Raw genomic sequence first — 16,431 nt, 5'->3', positions numbered from 1 at the left:
CTTATTGTCTTGTCATTTTGATTTCATATTGTCATATTGAGAGATTATACATCACTTTATTATCAATTTATTTCAACTCTATGCATCTCTAATCTTCAATCCTTGTAATTTAATTTCATGAAATTTTGAAATACCAACAAACTAATGGTCTTGCTCCCAACTATTATTACCCTTAATTTTTTTAAGTGGTCCTTATTTTTTTTTCACTCATTCTTATATATTTTTATCTAGATTTCTATTCCATGCCAATTTTATTTTTTATCCACATAAGTGTAGTGAGGATTGCAATTTTCATCTCTAAGATGCCTTTTGCTTTCCTGACATGAGTGATGTGATTGATTAAACACAAAAGTCTATTTTTATTATTGAGTTTTTGTTATTTATCTGGTAAAAATATTAAAGCATTCCTTAATTCCCCGCCAAATTACTTATGTGTTTTTCTATGTTAGTACACCATTATAAAGTTTCTTCAAAGAATAATAGTCTTTATTGATAAAATTTCATTCAATTGTGATGTCACTAAACGCGAAATTCATTTTTTACATTTGATACTGCTCTCCCTCATCTACTCGTGTTTAATGCCTTTTCTTTTGTGGATTTTTATAGTCTTCTTCATCTTCTCTCCTCCTATCTTTTGAGTTTGCCTTTCTTTTGCAGTTCTTGTTTGTAGCTGCAATGCATAGAATATATTTGAAGAAAAATGGTGTGACTTGATAGAAGGTATACAATTGCAGTCAAAGCATGAACTTTAAAAAATATCTCTTAACATTTATAATTTTATGTATTGCGGTAAAAAAATTAACCTGTAATGATGTTGTCTTCTTCCTATTCTTTAATAAGTCTTTACTTTCTGTTTTTCGTTGATGTTTATACACTATATCTTTATATCTTTAAATTACAGTTGCCAGCAGTTGGGACGTCCTCGCTAATTGGTTAATCTCCTTTACAAAGAACAAAAATTCTCTAAGGTACCGATTGAAGGTATTACTAATTTGTTAATACAACCACATAAAATGTACATGTATTTCGCTGCCTTTCGCTTTTGAGTTTTCCCTTTGTTTTTCTTTGTGCAGTGTGAGAAGAAGATGCAAGAGGATTGCATCTATTCTCTATTTTGCCATTTATGTGTAATAGGTGCAATAATATATAAATACATGTATTTTTGTGTATATGGTATTTATAGAGAAGTTTTGAGTGTTTCAAATTGAAATTTTAGTTCTCCCTATTTTTTTTAAGGTGAAAACCCTCTTTATTTTGATGTGAAAATCCTCTTTTTTATGGGGTGGAGGAAATCCTCTCAAAGCAATTGCTAGAGTTGTATGTACATACAATTGATGTTTATATATGAAAATGATGTGATATAATCAGCTTTTCAAATAAGTGAAATTCTTTTAGCCGTTGGATTTGATGTATAAAATGTATTGTGTCACTTAATCTATTGGCTAATAAATGGAATTGTGAGTTGGCTTGTACCATTTGTAAAATCCCCCAAATTGGAAATTACAGGGGAAAGATTGATGTTGCATAATGAATAAATTGGGCCCTCAGACCAGGCCCAATAACCTGTTGATGTATCTTCGGGCCCACAGACGAGGTCCATTAACCTCCTGTGCATATCCCAACCAACATATGTAAATAAAATTACTCCCTCCTTCCACGAAAATTCGTCCCGGCTCGACTGGCAAAGGCTTTAAAGAACGGAATTTCCACGAAATTGCTCCGGCTGACAGCACGCTTTTAAAACTGAATTGAAGTAATCTAAAAAGCTTATGATATGGGCCTACTTTTAAAGTATTCTGTCCCACTTAAAATGCAACATTTGAATCGGACCCGATTTTATGCAGCTGCATTGCTTTAGTAATAAGAGAGAGAAGAGTAGAGAGATGTAAAAAGTAGAGATAGAAATTGTTTATTTAGAAACGCTTTCATTTTTAATGACAATCAAAAAAGAAACGCTGCATTTTTAATTGACAGTAGGAGTATTAGTTTTATAATAAAATGTAGCAGAATTAAGAATAATATAGCCCACTACCAAAACGTGAAATTAATCTGTGACTGACGAAATCTAAAACTGACAATTTTCAAGATGAGTGAGTAATATTTTCCGCAAACCCTAAAACATTCCCTGTCTCCTTCCAATTAATATTCTCTGCAAAACCCTAAATCATTCACGTCTGTTCCTTCCCTACGAGGAAACAAAATGTCTTCTGGGAAAAGTTCACAGAAAATTCCTGTGTGGGATTTGCCTGATCTCCCTAAAGGAGAGCTGCCGCCGCATTTGGAACTGCAGAGGACCCGCGTCTCTTGCACTTCCGATGCCCCAATTCACGTGCACCTTTTCTTCCCTAATTTTCATACCAATTGTTGTTAAATTTCTTTTCGATAGTTAATTTGATCCATGCATTTTTTTAATTTTGGCATCAAAGACCGAGAGTATCCAATACTCGGGTGCGTATGCGTCGATCGGAGTGGATAACAGTTTGAGACTGTCGGAGTTTCGCAAAAATTTTAAGGTTGAAGTGATTAGTCTCTCGGAGGATGACATGGAGTTCGATTTGACTGGTATTGATGTTACTATTGCGAATGCTCTACGAAGAATCCTGATAGCTGAGGTGCGAGTTGATTGCGCTTTTTAGTGATTGTTTTCTTTTAATTGAAGAAATTTTTTGTTGTTCTATAATCTGGAGTTTACTCTTTAGTTTATTATTTAAGCAATGTATGGATATTCTCCTGCACTTGGATATCATTGTTTTGGATTTGCTCTGCTTTATAATATCATAGTTTTTATCATTAAAAATAATTGTATTGGTTACTGGGATTTATGCAGTGATCACCATCGATTCTGTGCTAGTTATCTTGTTCCCAGCAGAGAAATGTACTGAAGTTGATGACGGTGTAATATGAGTTACTTATTCTGACTCTGGTTTAGATAAAGAGTTTGACATATGAAGGGTGGTAAATTTGTGAATTTTTACCAGTAATTGATTATGTTTAAAGTGCTAGATATAATTGTCTGGTTCCAAATATTTTATTTGTTTAGGGTGTAATGCTGAATGTTTGTATCTAGTAGTTTTCTTTCATCTCTTGATCCTTTTCTTATATGAACTTGGTCAATGAGATAAGTATATAGTACTTTTTAAAAATTTTGGGGCTGATGGCGGATCTCTCTCTGGTCTAGCTCCCCACCATGGCTATTGAAAAGGTTTTTTTTGCAAAAAACACCTCAGTGGTTCAAGAGAGGTGCTCTCCCACAACTGGGTCTTGTCCCACTTAAAGTTGATCCAAGACACTTCAATTATATGTCAGGTTAAAATTTCTTCTTATTCTTTAGTTGATTTCATTTGTCAGTTGGTCAGGCATGATGTCTGATGCTTTTAGGTCTTCTCCAGAAAAGGATGAACCCAATGAGAAAAATACCATTGTTTTAAACTATACTAATGAAGGGTGGTACATAATGCCCAATCTGGAAAGAAAGAGGGCCATATATTGATGGTACTACTCAATGCCCAATCACTGAAAAATATTTCTCATCTTATGTTAAACGTTTTTTCTATGTAAAATTTTCTTAGAATGCAATCTTAATGTCTTTCCATTTTGTAGAACTATATAAAAAAGTGAAGTCCAAGAACTGAAAGTGGTTGCCCAATGGCAGTGAGATCAAACTAAGTACAGAGAAATCAAATCAAGATTCGACATCAAAACCAAAAACTTACACTTCTTTCGTTGTAGTCAGGATTCCATGCCAGAATTTGCAAACAACCCAATTGCCCAAGCATGGGAATATACTTCTTGCCAAACTTGGACCCAAACAGGTGTTGTAGTGTTGATATTTATGATCTTTTTCTTTAAGCAAAGATTAAGGTGAATCTTTGAGTGTTTGTTAAATAGTCTAATTAGTTCAAGTGTAAAATCATGACAAATAACTCATCTTAGTTATAATCTGAAATAGCTCAGACAATTCCTGCACATGACTATTAGAACCCTGATACATGGTTAGACTGTAATACAAAGAGCATAGAGACTCTACTCAAAGGTTCTTATATTAGCGACTGATTGTTTTCTTGTATGGTTTTGTAATGCTTTCATTGCATTCTTGCATGCCACCTTCATATTGGTGTTTGAGTTATTTTTAATTGATTCCCTTTCCCCAATTTTCATATTTCTGATTCCCCACTCCCTACTTCTGCTCCACCACTCCTTCCTCCCCCCACCCCGCGCTGCCCCATCTCCTGGTACATATATAATTACTAGTACCATCACAACCATTTGTTTCACTTTCGTCATTATAGTTTGGTATTGGTTTCATTACGTTCAAACTTCAAACTAGGAGTTGGTTTGGTTAGTCATTTTGTACAAGCAACACTAAGCAGCCCAAATACTCCAGTTTCTAGAATAATATCCCACCGTGCAGGAAATTGAGCTGGAAGCGCATGCTGTGAAAGGAATGGGCAAGACACATGCTAAGTGGTCACCTGTAGGCACTGCTTGGTACAGGATGCTGCCTGAGGTATAATAATTTTCTATCCCACTAGACATACTACTTCTAAAAAATTTAATCATTTCTTTAAATTATCTTACTTAACAAATAAGAGTAAGAGTGTAACACTACACAAAATTTAAATGTGCAGATTGTTTTGTTAGAAGAAATTGTGGATGAAAAGGCTGAAGAACTTGTCAAGAAATGTCCTAAAAAGTGTTTGACATTGAAGATATTGGTAAAGGTAATGCTGACTTCTAACTTGTGAGCTGATGTTCTTTATCTTCATTAAATTTTAGTGAACCGTGTTGGAACTTATTTGCATCTACTAGATTGTTCCAGATGTATGGGTCTTGTCCATCAGGTAGATTTTTTGTAAGTTGTTACTCATTAGTTATTGTTGCTGTCAATTAGGTTGTAAAAGAGCAACAGTGGCAAGCCTAGATCTTGTACCCTCTGCCGCGAATGCATCAGGGGAGATGATTGGGAAAAGCTTGTGGCAGTTCGGCGAGTAAAAGATCATTTCATTTGTAAGTATAAATTTGAAAATGTTAAAATCCCTCTCATATAGTGGCTGAAGTAGGAGTTTGGTTTTATTTCCACTGTAGGACTTTAATGTGGAACTTTATCATGGCTCTCTTTCCTGGGTATACCAATTAATTTCTATGACAACATATAATCGTTAAATCTGTACCACCTGAGCTGCAACAACATGAAGAAATTCAACATTTGAGTAAAGCAGGTTGACAGTTGATTAAACATAGAAATGTTGATTCAACATTTCTATGAAAAGTTGTTTTTAACTTGTTTGCTTATACTTCTCTTCTTCAATTCATCCCTATTTGATAGTTTGTAGGATTGGTTATGCACAATTTCTAATTGCATCAGATAACATCAATCTCTTACTGTAGAATACAGTTACACTCTAAGTGTATAAAGCTTGGATAATTTATGTGTTTAGTGTTTTTGTCTGTAGAACCTTATGATTCTTTTTATTTCCTACTTCCGCAGTTACAATTGAATCTACGGGAGCATTGCCCCCTGAAGTATTGTTCACTGAAGCTGTGAAGATTCTGGAAGACAAGTGTGAGCGAGTGATAAGTGAGCTCTCGTGAGGCAACTTGGATGGTCAAAGTATATTGTAAGCATACTCTGATCACTTTAAAGACCAAGTATGAATGGGTTTTCAATTTGAGTTATATTTTGCTATTTTGCTGGCGGATTTGAAAAACCGAGAATTCTCATACATCTATTTAGAAAGGTTTATTTCTGTTATGTAGTAATTTAAAATGTCAAACTTGGAGCAGTCTTCACTAAGAGCCAAATGTCTAACCTCTAATTTGTTTGTTATGTGACAGCCAGGAAAAGGAGTACAGTATGAACTTTAGGGGCTTGTGAATTAAAGAATGTTAAATCCTCAGAAATCACACGTGAAGATGAATATGTTTGGCATTTTACCTTTTTCTCATCTCAGACTCTCTTAGCATGTTTTGAACAGTTATGCAAATTCAAACGAAATTTGGTATTGATTATTCTACATCATGAATTTGCTGTAGGATTGGTGGTTTGTCTGAGGAAAAACATCCTTTGGTTTATGGTCTGACCTATTTGCTGTAGTTTGGTTGGGAAATGGACTCTTGACTAAATCACAAGAGTTTGTGTTAGGCATTTTGATTTGGATTTTGATTTTCTTATTGTATGTGTCCTCCACCAAGGGAGAAACCCCTCTCTACATGCAATCCACAACACAGAAAATAGAATTGAAAAAATAATTCCTTTTGTGTCCTTTAAATTTCAATAATCAAAATTAGCTGTCTTCTTTTGCAGTCTCAATTCAAAGGTCACAGATTTACCTGTGCCGATGAATGTGCCTCTTCTTGGTCATATTTTTGTATTTACAATAGTCTATATGTCCCCAAATTCCTTTCCTTGGGATGGTTCTTGAATTTGAAGAAGCCTAGTCTAAAATTAGATAAGAAAATAAATAAATACTAGAGGACCTTGACAAATTGAATCTCAAGGTCCTATGAAACTCAAAATCATGGTGCGTTTATACTAATTAAATCCTAATTTCACAATTACGAGTTAATAAGCCATTATTTGAAATCCTGAATCCAATTTTTGATTTTTTTTAAGGAAACTGATTTAGAGACATAATGACATTGCCATAATAGGGATTAGAAGTAATTTTACATTATAATTTACTTGTCATTATATGTACCTTGCTTACCCCTACATGTATGAAATGGTTTATGTGTATAAAAGAGTTCATAGTGTAACATTAAATTATCTACGGTTTATTTCATCGCGTACCTTCCAGATCTGTTGAAGAGATTTCTGACGTGTTCCTTCCATGTCTCTATGACTCTATGGTTCTTGCTCTACCAAACAGCCTACCGGTAGGTCATACAACTGTTTTTTGGAATATTTTTTCTTGTGTTTCTTTGCTTGATGATGCATTGGAATCGTAGAAGTGTAGTTACAATATTTCTGCTGTATCAGGTGTTTTTTCTCGATGGCGAATCCGTTCTAGGGGTCACTTTGCTGCACTACTTTGGCTTTGGGTCACTTTGCTGCACTACTTTGGCTTTCTGAGCTCCAGGGCCAGGCAATCAGTTCTGCGATGTGGCCTTTATGTGGGCACCGTGATTTGCGCTTTTTAATTATGCGAACAGTATTCGTCTCGGTTAGCTAGAGTGGTTTGCTGGTGCAGCAACATGTTTGCATTGATATACCTGAGAAATTGCAGAGATAGAAGCAACCCAAGCCGATTCGTATAGAAAAGAAAGCGGAGGAGGTGGAGGAAAACGAAAGACTAGCCCATTGAGAAGAAGATCCAAAGCTAAACTGCAATATTTTGCAGAGTTTACCAGTTTTGTTTGTCGAGACTTGATACATATCAAGATTAACTGCAGATCAAATAGTTGAAGTATTTCATTTTGTCAATACAAATTTGGAAATTTACTCTAAGTCTCAACACTTCCCAAAATATGTAAATACAAACTTTACTTGGCCTAGTGGTTAATTCTCGAGGCTAAAGGTTTTGAGTTCGAGTTCATTTTGTGACGCAGCCTTTTAAAAAGTTGGATTTATTTATCCATATAAAGAAAGAATCATCTTTCAATTGGCGCAGTGCATAGAAGTGTCAAGACAGGCTAGATTTTGGGAAGATGTTAGCTGTCAGGCCCAACTGAATTTTTTGCGAAAAGCGGATTCTCTGTATGGAATGTAGGCATAGGTCGACCCATAATTTTATGTTTTGGTGCTCCGGCCCGACTGTGTGAGAAGATTGATAAAACTAGTGTTAATGTCATTCTGAACCAGGGACAAAGCTACGTGGAGACATAGGAGGCCTATGGACTCCCGCATCGTGAAATGTCTGAGTTTGTCATTGTTCTCAACTATTCTAAGTGAAGCATCTCGGAAAGCAAGTCATTCATTTTCAAGTTGGACTTTAAACATGTAATTTATGTAGGTAAAGTTAGTGACAATTTTGTGATTCACTCCAACTACTATGAGTATGACCACTACTATAATTTTCTACTTGTTATTATCTACAATATTCCTTTTCCGAGTAAATTCAGTACTGGTGCGTGCAAATTCAAACTTCTCAACTTCTGCATCTACTTTCCATTTTCTTTTAACTATTTGCCTCAATCATCACTAGAGGTTAGTGGATCCATTATAAAGACATCTAACATTTGAGGTACGGATTTAACGGGATCGAAGGATCGACTGACCCTACCACCAGCTCATGATTGTTGTCGGAAAACCCCATCAGTCTCTCATCAACCCATGGCAGCTCCGCCTTCGGCCCAAATAAAGTGAGAGAGAAATGTTTTTTTGACTTCATTCAATTATATTAAATTATTTTGATTAAAGAACAATACACACTTTGGGTCTTGTTTCACAAATGCTCAGCAAGAATCGTGCATCGCCTATTGCCAACCCCACGAGTTTTATTTTCTAAATTCATCACCATCAACATTCAATAACTTATTTGTACTCATTTTATCTCCCTTTTCTACATTCTTGTAACAAAATAAATACTCCTATCCATCTTGAAAATTAACACTTTTTAGCACATGGAAAATATGGAAAACAAGGGTGCGTGACGAGTCATGATAAAATTGTATACATTCAAGATTTGTGGAGTACTATATAATATATTTATATAATGAACCAATCACTTTTGATACAAGAATCTCCTTTATTCAATAGTTGCTGAATTTCCAATCCTTCTTGAGTCCTTGACTAAGACAAATATGAAACGTACACATCATATAATTGCGTTACGTAGCTAACATACTTAGCTCTACAAACGCATAGTGCATATCCAATCATTCACCAATATCGATATGTTCGACATGTGTTCTGATAAAATAAAATAACGATACATGAAATACAAACGAATCTCAAACAAATTTTTTCCCTTTCGAAACGTCGATTGACTAATATTTCAAAAGGAGAAAAAAAAAACAGATTGATTAATAAGAATTATTTAAATAAATTTGTAACAATGGTCAACATCTTGTAGATCCATCATCTATGTAGTCAAGAACAGCAATCACTCCAAAAACAAAAGCTTGATCGGAACCAAACCTTATTTCCACATGATATATTAATTTCTTGTCTTCATCAATCGTTGCAACTCCTTATTCACACCAATCTGTCAATAATTTAACAATTTTTTGTCACAACCGAAAATCCAACATTGCACGTTCTTACATGCAATAGGGCCAAAGCAGGGTCGGATGCATAAATTTATTTTGATAATGGTTATAGTACTATAATAATAAATTTTGAGTTTGAAACTTTGTGAAAATTATTTTTATGTTTTGTTGAGATAATAAAGGATTTTGCAAATAGTTCACATAAAATATCATGAATTCGAAAAATTTATACAATTGAAAAATAGTTTAGTAGGGGCTTAATAATCATGCATTTTTCAGTATGGATAATTGCTACTAAAATCATGAAGTTTTGATTTGTTCTTAAAATAAAGGTATAACGCTGGTCGATTCATTACCAGTGCTACGACATCTCCCATGGGGCTAACAATGGTGCAGGCTCGGGCGGGAGAGTCGCTGTGGACTTCAAAGCTGCCGTGGCTGCAAAGCTCCTTGGATTCGACCGAGATCCGAAAACCCATATTGACTATGTCTAGTGGATAGAATGTTTGAAAAAATTGGTCAAATAATGAGATAAGAGGTATATATAGGGATTGGATTGATTCATTTTACTTAATTGATTGCCTTTACTCCTAAATTCAATCTAGAGATTTTTTTATTAAAATTCATTGTTTTACTACTCTTCATTAAGAATTTCGGATTGCATTTATCTAAAATAAGTAAGTAATAAGTTGACAAAATGCATTAGCATAAATTAAAACTAATTTTATTATAAAACTAATTCTTTAAAAGTAGGACCCACGTCCCACTAATTTTTTCAACTCACTTTCCATTAAATTTCTTAAAACTCGTGCCGGGTCAAAGTGCCCCAAATTATCTGGGACGGTGGGAGTATCTTCATTCAGCCACAGTATCAATTTCGGATAGTTTCTGACAACATTTTCGAACTAATTTTGATATGTTGTATCTATACTCTTTAATTCATCATAAAATTCTCAGGACAGATGCACACTAAATTGTTAATTTAAAAATTATTCAACAGATTTTACCTGTAGAGAAAATGTCCGAAATAATTCTAATAAAACATACAAATAGGGCAGTTTACCAGAATTTCGACAGTTTATGATGGTATTGTTCAAACAATTTAAACATGTAGTAAATAAACTCCTAAATTCTCCAAAAAAATTTAGGGAACGTTTAGACTCATCAAAGATAAAATCAAAATGGTTAAGTCTAAGTTTTAGCCACTCTAAATAGGCTTAACAATTCGTAACAGGGAGCACAAAAACAGAGCATCATTGTTTTAATACTAATCTTAGTTTCATAATTTTATTTAATCTTGTGTTACTCTTCTACACTCCAAACAAACTTTGTAGACCAACTTTAATATTGTAACATGCCAAACTAAGCTAAGTTGCTATAACCTTTGATTCAATCGCCAAAATGTGTTCAACAATCTTCCAACGTTACATATACGTCGGTGACTCAACGAATAAACAATATACGAATCCATACTCAAGAAGTCAGAAAATTCCAGCCCTTAAAACTCGATACTTACTCATTTACTAGGCATAAGAATGTTATAGAAGCGAAGAGCTACCCCGATCATCCTCTCGTTGCGCGATCTGTTATTCAATTTGCCCAAAAACGCAAGAAATGTAGAAGAACATATGCTTGAAGTAGAGGAGAAGGAGGCTGCCGAATTTTATTTTATTTTTCCTGAATGAGGAGGGCGGAATTGTCTTAATGTTTATACAATATTTTAATATTTGTGGTTGCATGCTATTACAAATGACATTATAACATTAAATCCATAATTCTCTCAAGGTCTCTAGAATTTTCTCTATTTCCAAGACAACATTTGAAGTTAAAAAAATGTCCAACAACATATAATATGTCGTGCCCTACAAAATAATTAAAAGAATATAATTTATTTTATATAAAAACTCTAATTTGGTGATTTTATCTACTATTCTATAGTCTGACAGATATAATTCTATCTAAACCCATTCTTTAGGATGTTACAAAATTTATTACTATAAAAGTACAATATTTTAGTAAGATATCATAGAATTAACTTTTTAAAAATTTAATAAAAGCATTCTCATTGACAAAATACTGAATTTTTTAAAGTCATCAGTGTCCAATTATTTTATATTTGAAATTTTTAAAAATTTTAAATTATAACAATGGCTACATGCATATGCACTTAATGTTTTAGTGTTATCATAAAAATAAAGTGTAACTATAGGCATTCGGCAATTTTACTATTGAATAATTTTAAATTTTCAAATTTTGAAAACGACTACGTGAATATACACTTAATTTCTTAGTGTTATCGTGAAAAGAAATAATCATAGTCATTCATATCTAACAATTTAATTATTAATACTTTATAAAATTTAAATTTATGAAAACGACTACATGCGTGTATACTTGATTCTGTAGATAAATAATAATACTATTTTACATTTAATTACTTTATTATCAAATACTTCATGCATATATTTTACTATAAAATTTTTAATTTGACTATATGCATATATACTTAGCTTCTTCATGTTATCATCAAACGAAATAATCATAGTCATTCAAACCTAATCATTTTATTAATAAATAATTTTAAAATTTTTAAATTAAAAAATGACTATATATATATACTGAATTTATAAGTGGTATCATCAAATGAAATATCACATTCATTCGCATCCACTTAATTTATTATTAAATAATTTTTAAAATTCTAAGTTATAAAAACAACTCATGCAAATATACTTAACTTTTACGCGTTATCATCAAAAGAAATCATATTTTTGTACTTCACATCTACTTATTTTATTATTAAATAACTTTTAAATTTGTAAATTAAATATATTTTTAATTTCTTAATGTTATTATCATCGAACGAAATAATCATAGTCATTCGCGTCCAATTATTTTATTATCGAATAATTATGAAATTCTAAATTTGAAAAATGACTACATACATATATACTTGATTTCCTCATGTTATCATCCAAAGTGATTGTATTAGTATTTCGTTTTCAATGAAATAATCATAGTCATTTACATCCAATTATTTAATTATTAATACTTTTTTAAAGTTTCAAATTATAAAAAATGACTATATCATATGTAGTACTCCCTATGTTCCATAGTAGTAGAGTCATTTCATTTTGCGCACTCTTTTTTAAAAAATAATTATAAATAGTTAAAGTGGAGAAAGAGTAAAGTAAAAGATAGAATATTGTTGATAATAAGACTCTTCTCTACTTTACTCTCCCTGTAATCACCTAACTCATTTCTCTCACATATTCACCTAAATTTATTGGGGTGGCGTGTACATGTGTAAAAATTAAAGACTAAGTGTATTAAACGATGTCGTTTAAGTAGGTGAAAGTTTTTGTCCACAATATCTTTTTGTTGCCACATCGGTAATGATAAATCGGCGAAAAATCGGTGATTTTTCTCCCGATTTAACGCCATCCGGCGATTTATCGCCGAATCATCGCCGCCCACCGTGGGCGCGATTCGGCGATAATTCGGCGTTTTTTTTTTTTTTTTTAAACGGCTAAATTTGTTAAATCCACCACTATAAATACTTCCTCTTCCTCCTCCATTCATCACACACAATTCTCTCAATTTTTCAATCTCTTTCTCAATCTTCAATCTTCAATCTTCAAAATTATGAGCTCTAGTAGGAAAAATTCTCGAAAAAGTAAGGGTAAGGGCAAAGAGTCGAGTTCGCAACTTCCCAACACTGATGAAGCAAATGAGCAGTGGATGAGCTCGTTGTTGTCGATGGGTTCTCCTCCCGGCCAATATCCATATGCTCGTTGTTGTCGATGGGTTCATTATAAATCTATTTATTAAACAAATTTGTAGGGAAAATTAAATAATATTAAAAATGATGATGTAAAAATGAAATGTTGAGTTAGGGAGAAATAAGGGAGAAACTCTATTTACTCTCCCTGTAATCACCTAACTCATTTCTCTCACATATTCACCTAAATTTATTGGGGTGGCGTGTACATGTGTAAAAATTAAAGACTAAGTGTATTAAACGATGTCGTTTAAGTAGGTGAAAGTTTTTGTCCACAATATCTTTTTGTTGCCACATCGGTATAATGGAGAAAAAATGTCGAGTATAATCAATCATTTTTAAGTTATGAGATTGACCAAATTTTGTGGTTTTTTTAAAAATTTGCTCTATTATAGAATAATATTGGTGGTGACCATTGAAGCCGACCTTTATCTGAAAATTATTTAGTCTTCAAACAAGAAATGTGACGTCGCTGCAAGGATATTTCCACTTCTCCTTCAACATTCAATAATACTAGTATATTTGAAAACCAGTCATTGTGTAATTAATTGGCTAAGATAATATTTATGCTTGCGTTATTATTTCTGTATAAATGTATATGTAAAATGATATTAATATACTTTTAAACTTGAAATCAAATCCAGCACAATTTATTTATGAGATGGAACAACCAAGAAATAAGACCATTACAGAGTATAGTACTAACAAAATACTAGTGAATGCCGTAAAGCATAAGAAATACCTCTAATTTTAATGTCTACAAATAAAATAGTTTTGTGTGGAAACAATGAATTTATTGGGAAGACCACTTGCATATTATATATATGGACATTCAATGCCCCTAATAATTTATTATCAACACTTAATATATCATGTGCATCACTACTATGTCGGCACATGGCACTTTACTATTAACAATCAATTCTTATACTACTATGTATATATTTTTACAAATTAAATACTTTAATTTCTAAAATGATTCCCGTTGTTACAAGTCAAACTATCCATGTCTTTAAAGATTTGGCACTTCAAAAACATGCATTCACATTAAATCTAGAGTAATTTTTAATTTCATAGGATACATGTCAAAATAATAATACTTTGGTTTAATTTACACAAAAGTATCAAGCTAAGTACTTGTTCAATTTGTCAACCACCCACGAGCAAATTTTCAATTCTTGATTCATTACAAGTGAGAAAGTGCTGGGAATTGAAAATATTTTGAGTGACTTATCTTTTTCTTGACTTCACACTAAACCAATTATACATACACTTCACGTATCAATAACATTATGCAGTCACATCATTATAAATCACACATATTTATTTTAGTAAATATACATAAATTATTAACTATAGTTAATGTCAAAATACTATTTAATTGTTCTATTTCAATAAATCATAAGTAGTTTAAAATCTACTTAAAATCTTTCCCAATCAGTCATAAAATGATTATTTAACATTACTCTTCACATATATATACATCAATTTGATTAAACTATTTAAGAAAAGTCATAACTACAACTTGGTCAATACTACAAATAAAACCCCTCTAAAATCAACAACCCATTTTCTTCACAAACAATCATGGGGGGTAATTCAGTCATTCCACTTAAAATCATTTGACCTATTTAATATAACAACACATTTTCTCACATATCTCACTCACATTTTGTCTCTCTTCTTCAAAATTTTGTTATATTATGAAAAACCATTCTCCCAAAACCCCATTTCTGCTGATCATTCTGATCTTCCTCGCCATCGACCGCCTGTCCGATTGTCGAGAACTCCCTGCCGAATCAACGGTGGAAGATTCTTCATCATCAAGATCTCTTTCAACGTTATCATGGCATTTTCCGGCAGCAAGTCCGACAAGATCAAAAAGGAAAGAAGATGAATCAATTTTCGGCTCCTCAAATCGAGAAACTCCGGGAGGGCCGAATCCTCTCCACAACTGATCTTTAATTGGTGTCTTGCAGAAGTTCAGATAAGAAAGTTTTTGTAGAGATTATAGTTGTGTTTTTGAGGTTTTGCTTTCTTCATGTAGAGATGTTGATATACAAAATATAATACTATACTTATTTTATTGTTTCGTAGACTAGCTAAGAAAAAAAGTTGTCATGAATTATTGTACTAGCATGTATAGTTGATTTAATTTGTTTGAATCATTGCTACCATTCTTAGTTCAAGAAATGAAGATTCAATCATTATTTTTCATGTTATTTATTGATTTGTTACGTTATATGGCTAGCCTTATGTTTTGGAGGTTTCATATAATTGAGAGAATTTTCGATGTAAGAAAATAAGGGTCTTAAGTTCTTAACTAAGCTTCTTGTTCATATTTTCAAAATTAATGTGTGATTTGTATAGTTTATTAATTATAATAAAAACAAACTAAAAATCAAACCTTTAAATCAACTAAGTTTGATGCAACATGCATCAAATAAAAAATGGCTTTCATATAGTTGCAGACAGTAATTAACCTTGATAATATGATAATAGCTAACCAATGTAATGGGAGTTATTAGTATAATTTTCAAATTGTGATTAAGGTTGTTGATGTGCAACCACTCTCTCTATTGGAGGAGGGTGACAGAGAATGTCGAGATGTGTGCTGTCAATTTGCCTCATTTTCGGGTTTCTTAATTGTTCTTCGTTTGCAGTGATTTTGGATAGACCTTTATTTTTGTCTATACGTTGATTTTCATGATTTTTTTTTTGTTTTAGAGTAATTCAGTATGATGATAATAGACAATAACAATTGGTGGGATCGGAAGGAATAATTTTGCAAAACTAACACATCAGATTAAGTACTATTCAGCTACCAATCAACACAAATTTCAGAACTGAATCAGATACATTTATCGATGGTATAAATAATTGGGTGTAACTAGTTGTCTGATTTGTTAATTTGGTTATATAGTTACTAGTCATGGTTTGAGGAAATAAAAAATAGTGAAATTACAACATTGAACGTTTCTTGTCAAAGTCAAACGGTGGCATAATATTGATGTGGAATCTAATTGGACTTTGATTTAAAAATCACATATCCTCCCTCAAACAACTATATTCAATAAGAACAAAATTTAATACAGTACTATATTACTCCCTGCCACCAACACGTATCATATCTCTCAACTCTATCTCTGTTTCAGCAAAAACTCAGATTCTCTCAACCCTAAACCCTAAACCCTAACTCACCACTCACAACAAGCTCATTCTCATATTCTCGTTCAAGCAGAACCTAAATCCTGATTCCTATCTCCAATTTTAAGTATCAAAACAAAGCTACAGATCCCAAATCAATGCACAATCTCATCCCCCTCTCTCACTAATCACTATTGTCGTTTCCGTTCGTCACTCCCGCCGCTGCCGTCCAGCCTCTCCGTCGCCGAGCAGCGCCAGATAAGTCCCATCCCTTTTTCTCATTCTAAACTTTTACATTAATTTTTCTCATTTGTTCAATTCAAAAATTATTGGGCAGGCAAGAAATTTTCAGA

At 32.7% G+C, this 16,431-nt stretch overlaps 1 long non-coding RNA gene and 1 pseudogene across 1 annotated transcript; one reads left to right on the top strand and one right to left on the bottom strand.

Annotated features, from left to right (window-relative positions):
- The first annotated feature begins 2,145 nt into the window (after nt 1–2,145).
- LOC125198757 lies at nt 2,146–5,915 on the top strand (annotated as a pseudogene).
- Nucleotides 5,916–8,892: 2,977 nt separating this feature from the next.
- LOC125198756 lies at nt 8,893–10,824 on the bottom strand. Its single transcript, XR_007172467.1, has 3 exons — nt 10,667–10,824; nt 9,507–9,640; nt 8,893–9,146 (listed from the first exon to the last, which is right to left on the bottom strand). It is a non-coding gene; the product is annotated as an uncharacterized LOC125198756 (long non-coding RNA).
- Between the last annotated feature and the right edge of the window lie 5,607 nt (nt 10,825–16,431).

The sequence above is a fragment of the Salvia hispanica genome, unplaced genomic scaffold, assembly GCF_023119035.1.
Source record: "Salvia hispanica cultivar TCC Black 2014 unplaced genomic scaffold, UniMelb_Shisp_WGS_1.0 HiC_scaffold_237, whole genome shotgun sequence".
Classification (NCBI taxonomy): domain Eukaryota; kingdom Viridiplantae; phylum Streptophyta; class Magnoliopsida; order Lamiales; family Lamiaceae; genus Salvia; species Salvia hispanica.
Note: the sequence above shows the minus strand (reverse complement) of the source record. Positions and strands in the feature narration are given on the sequence as shown.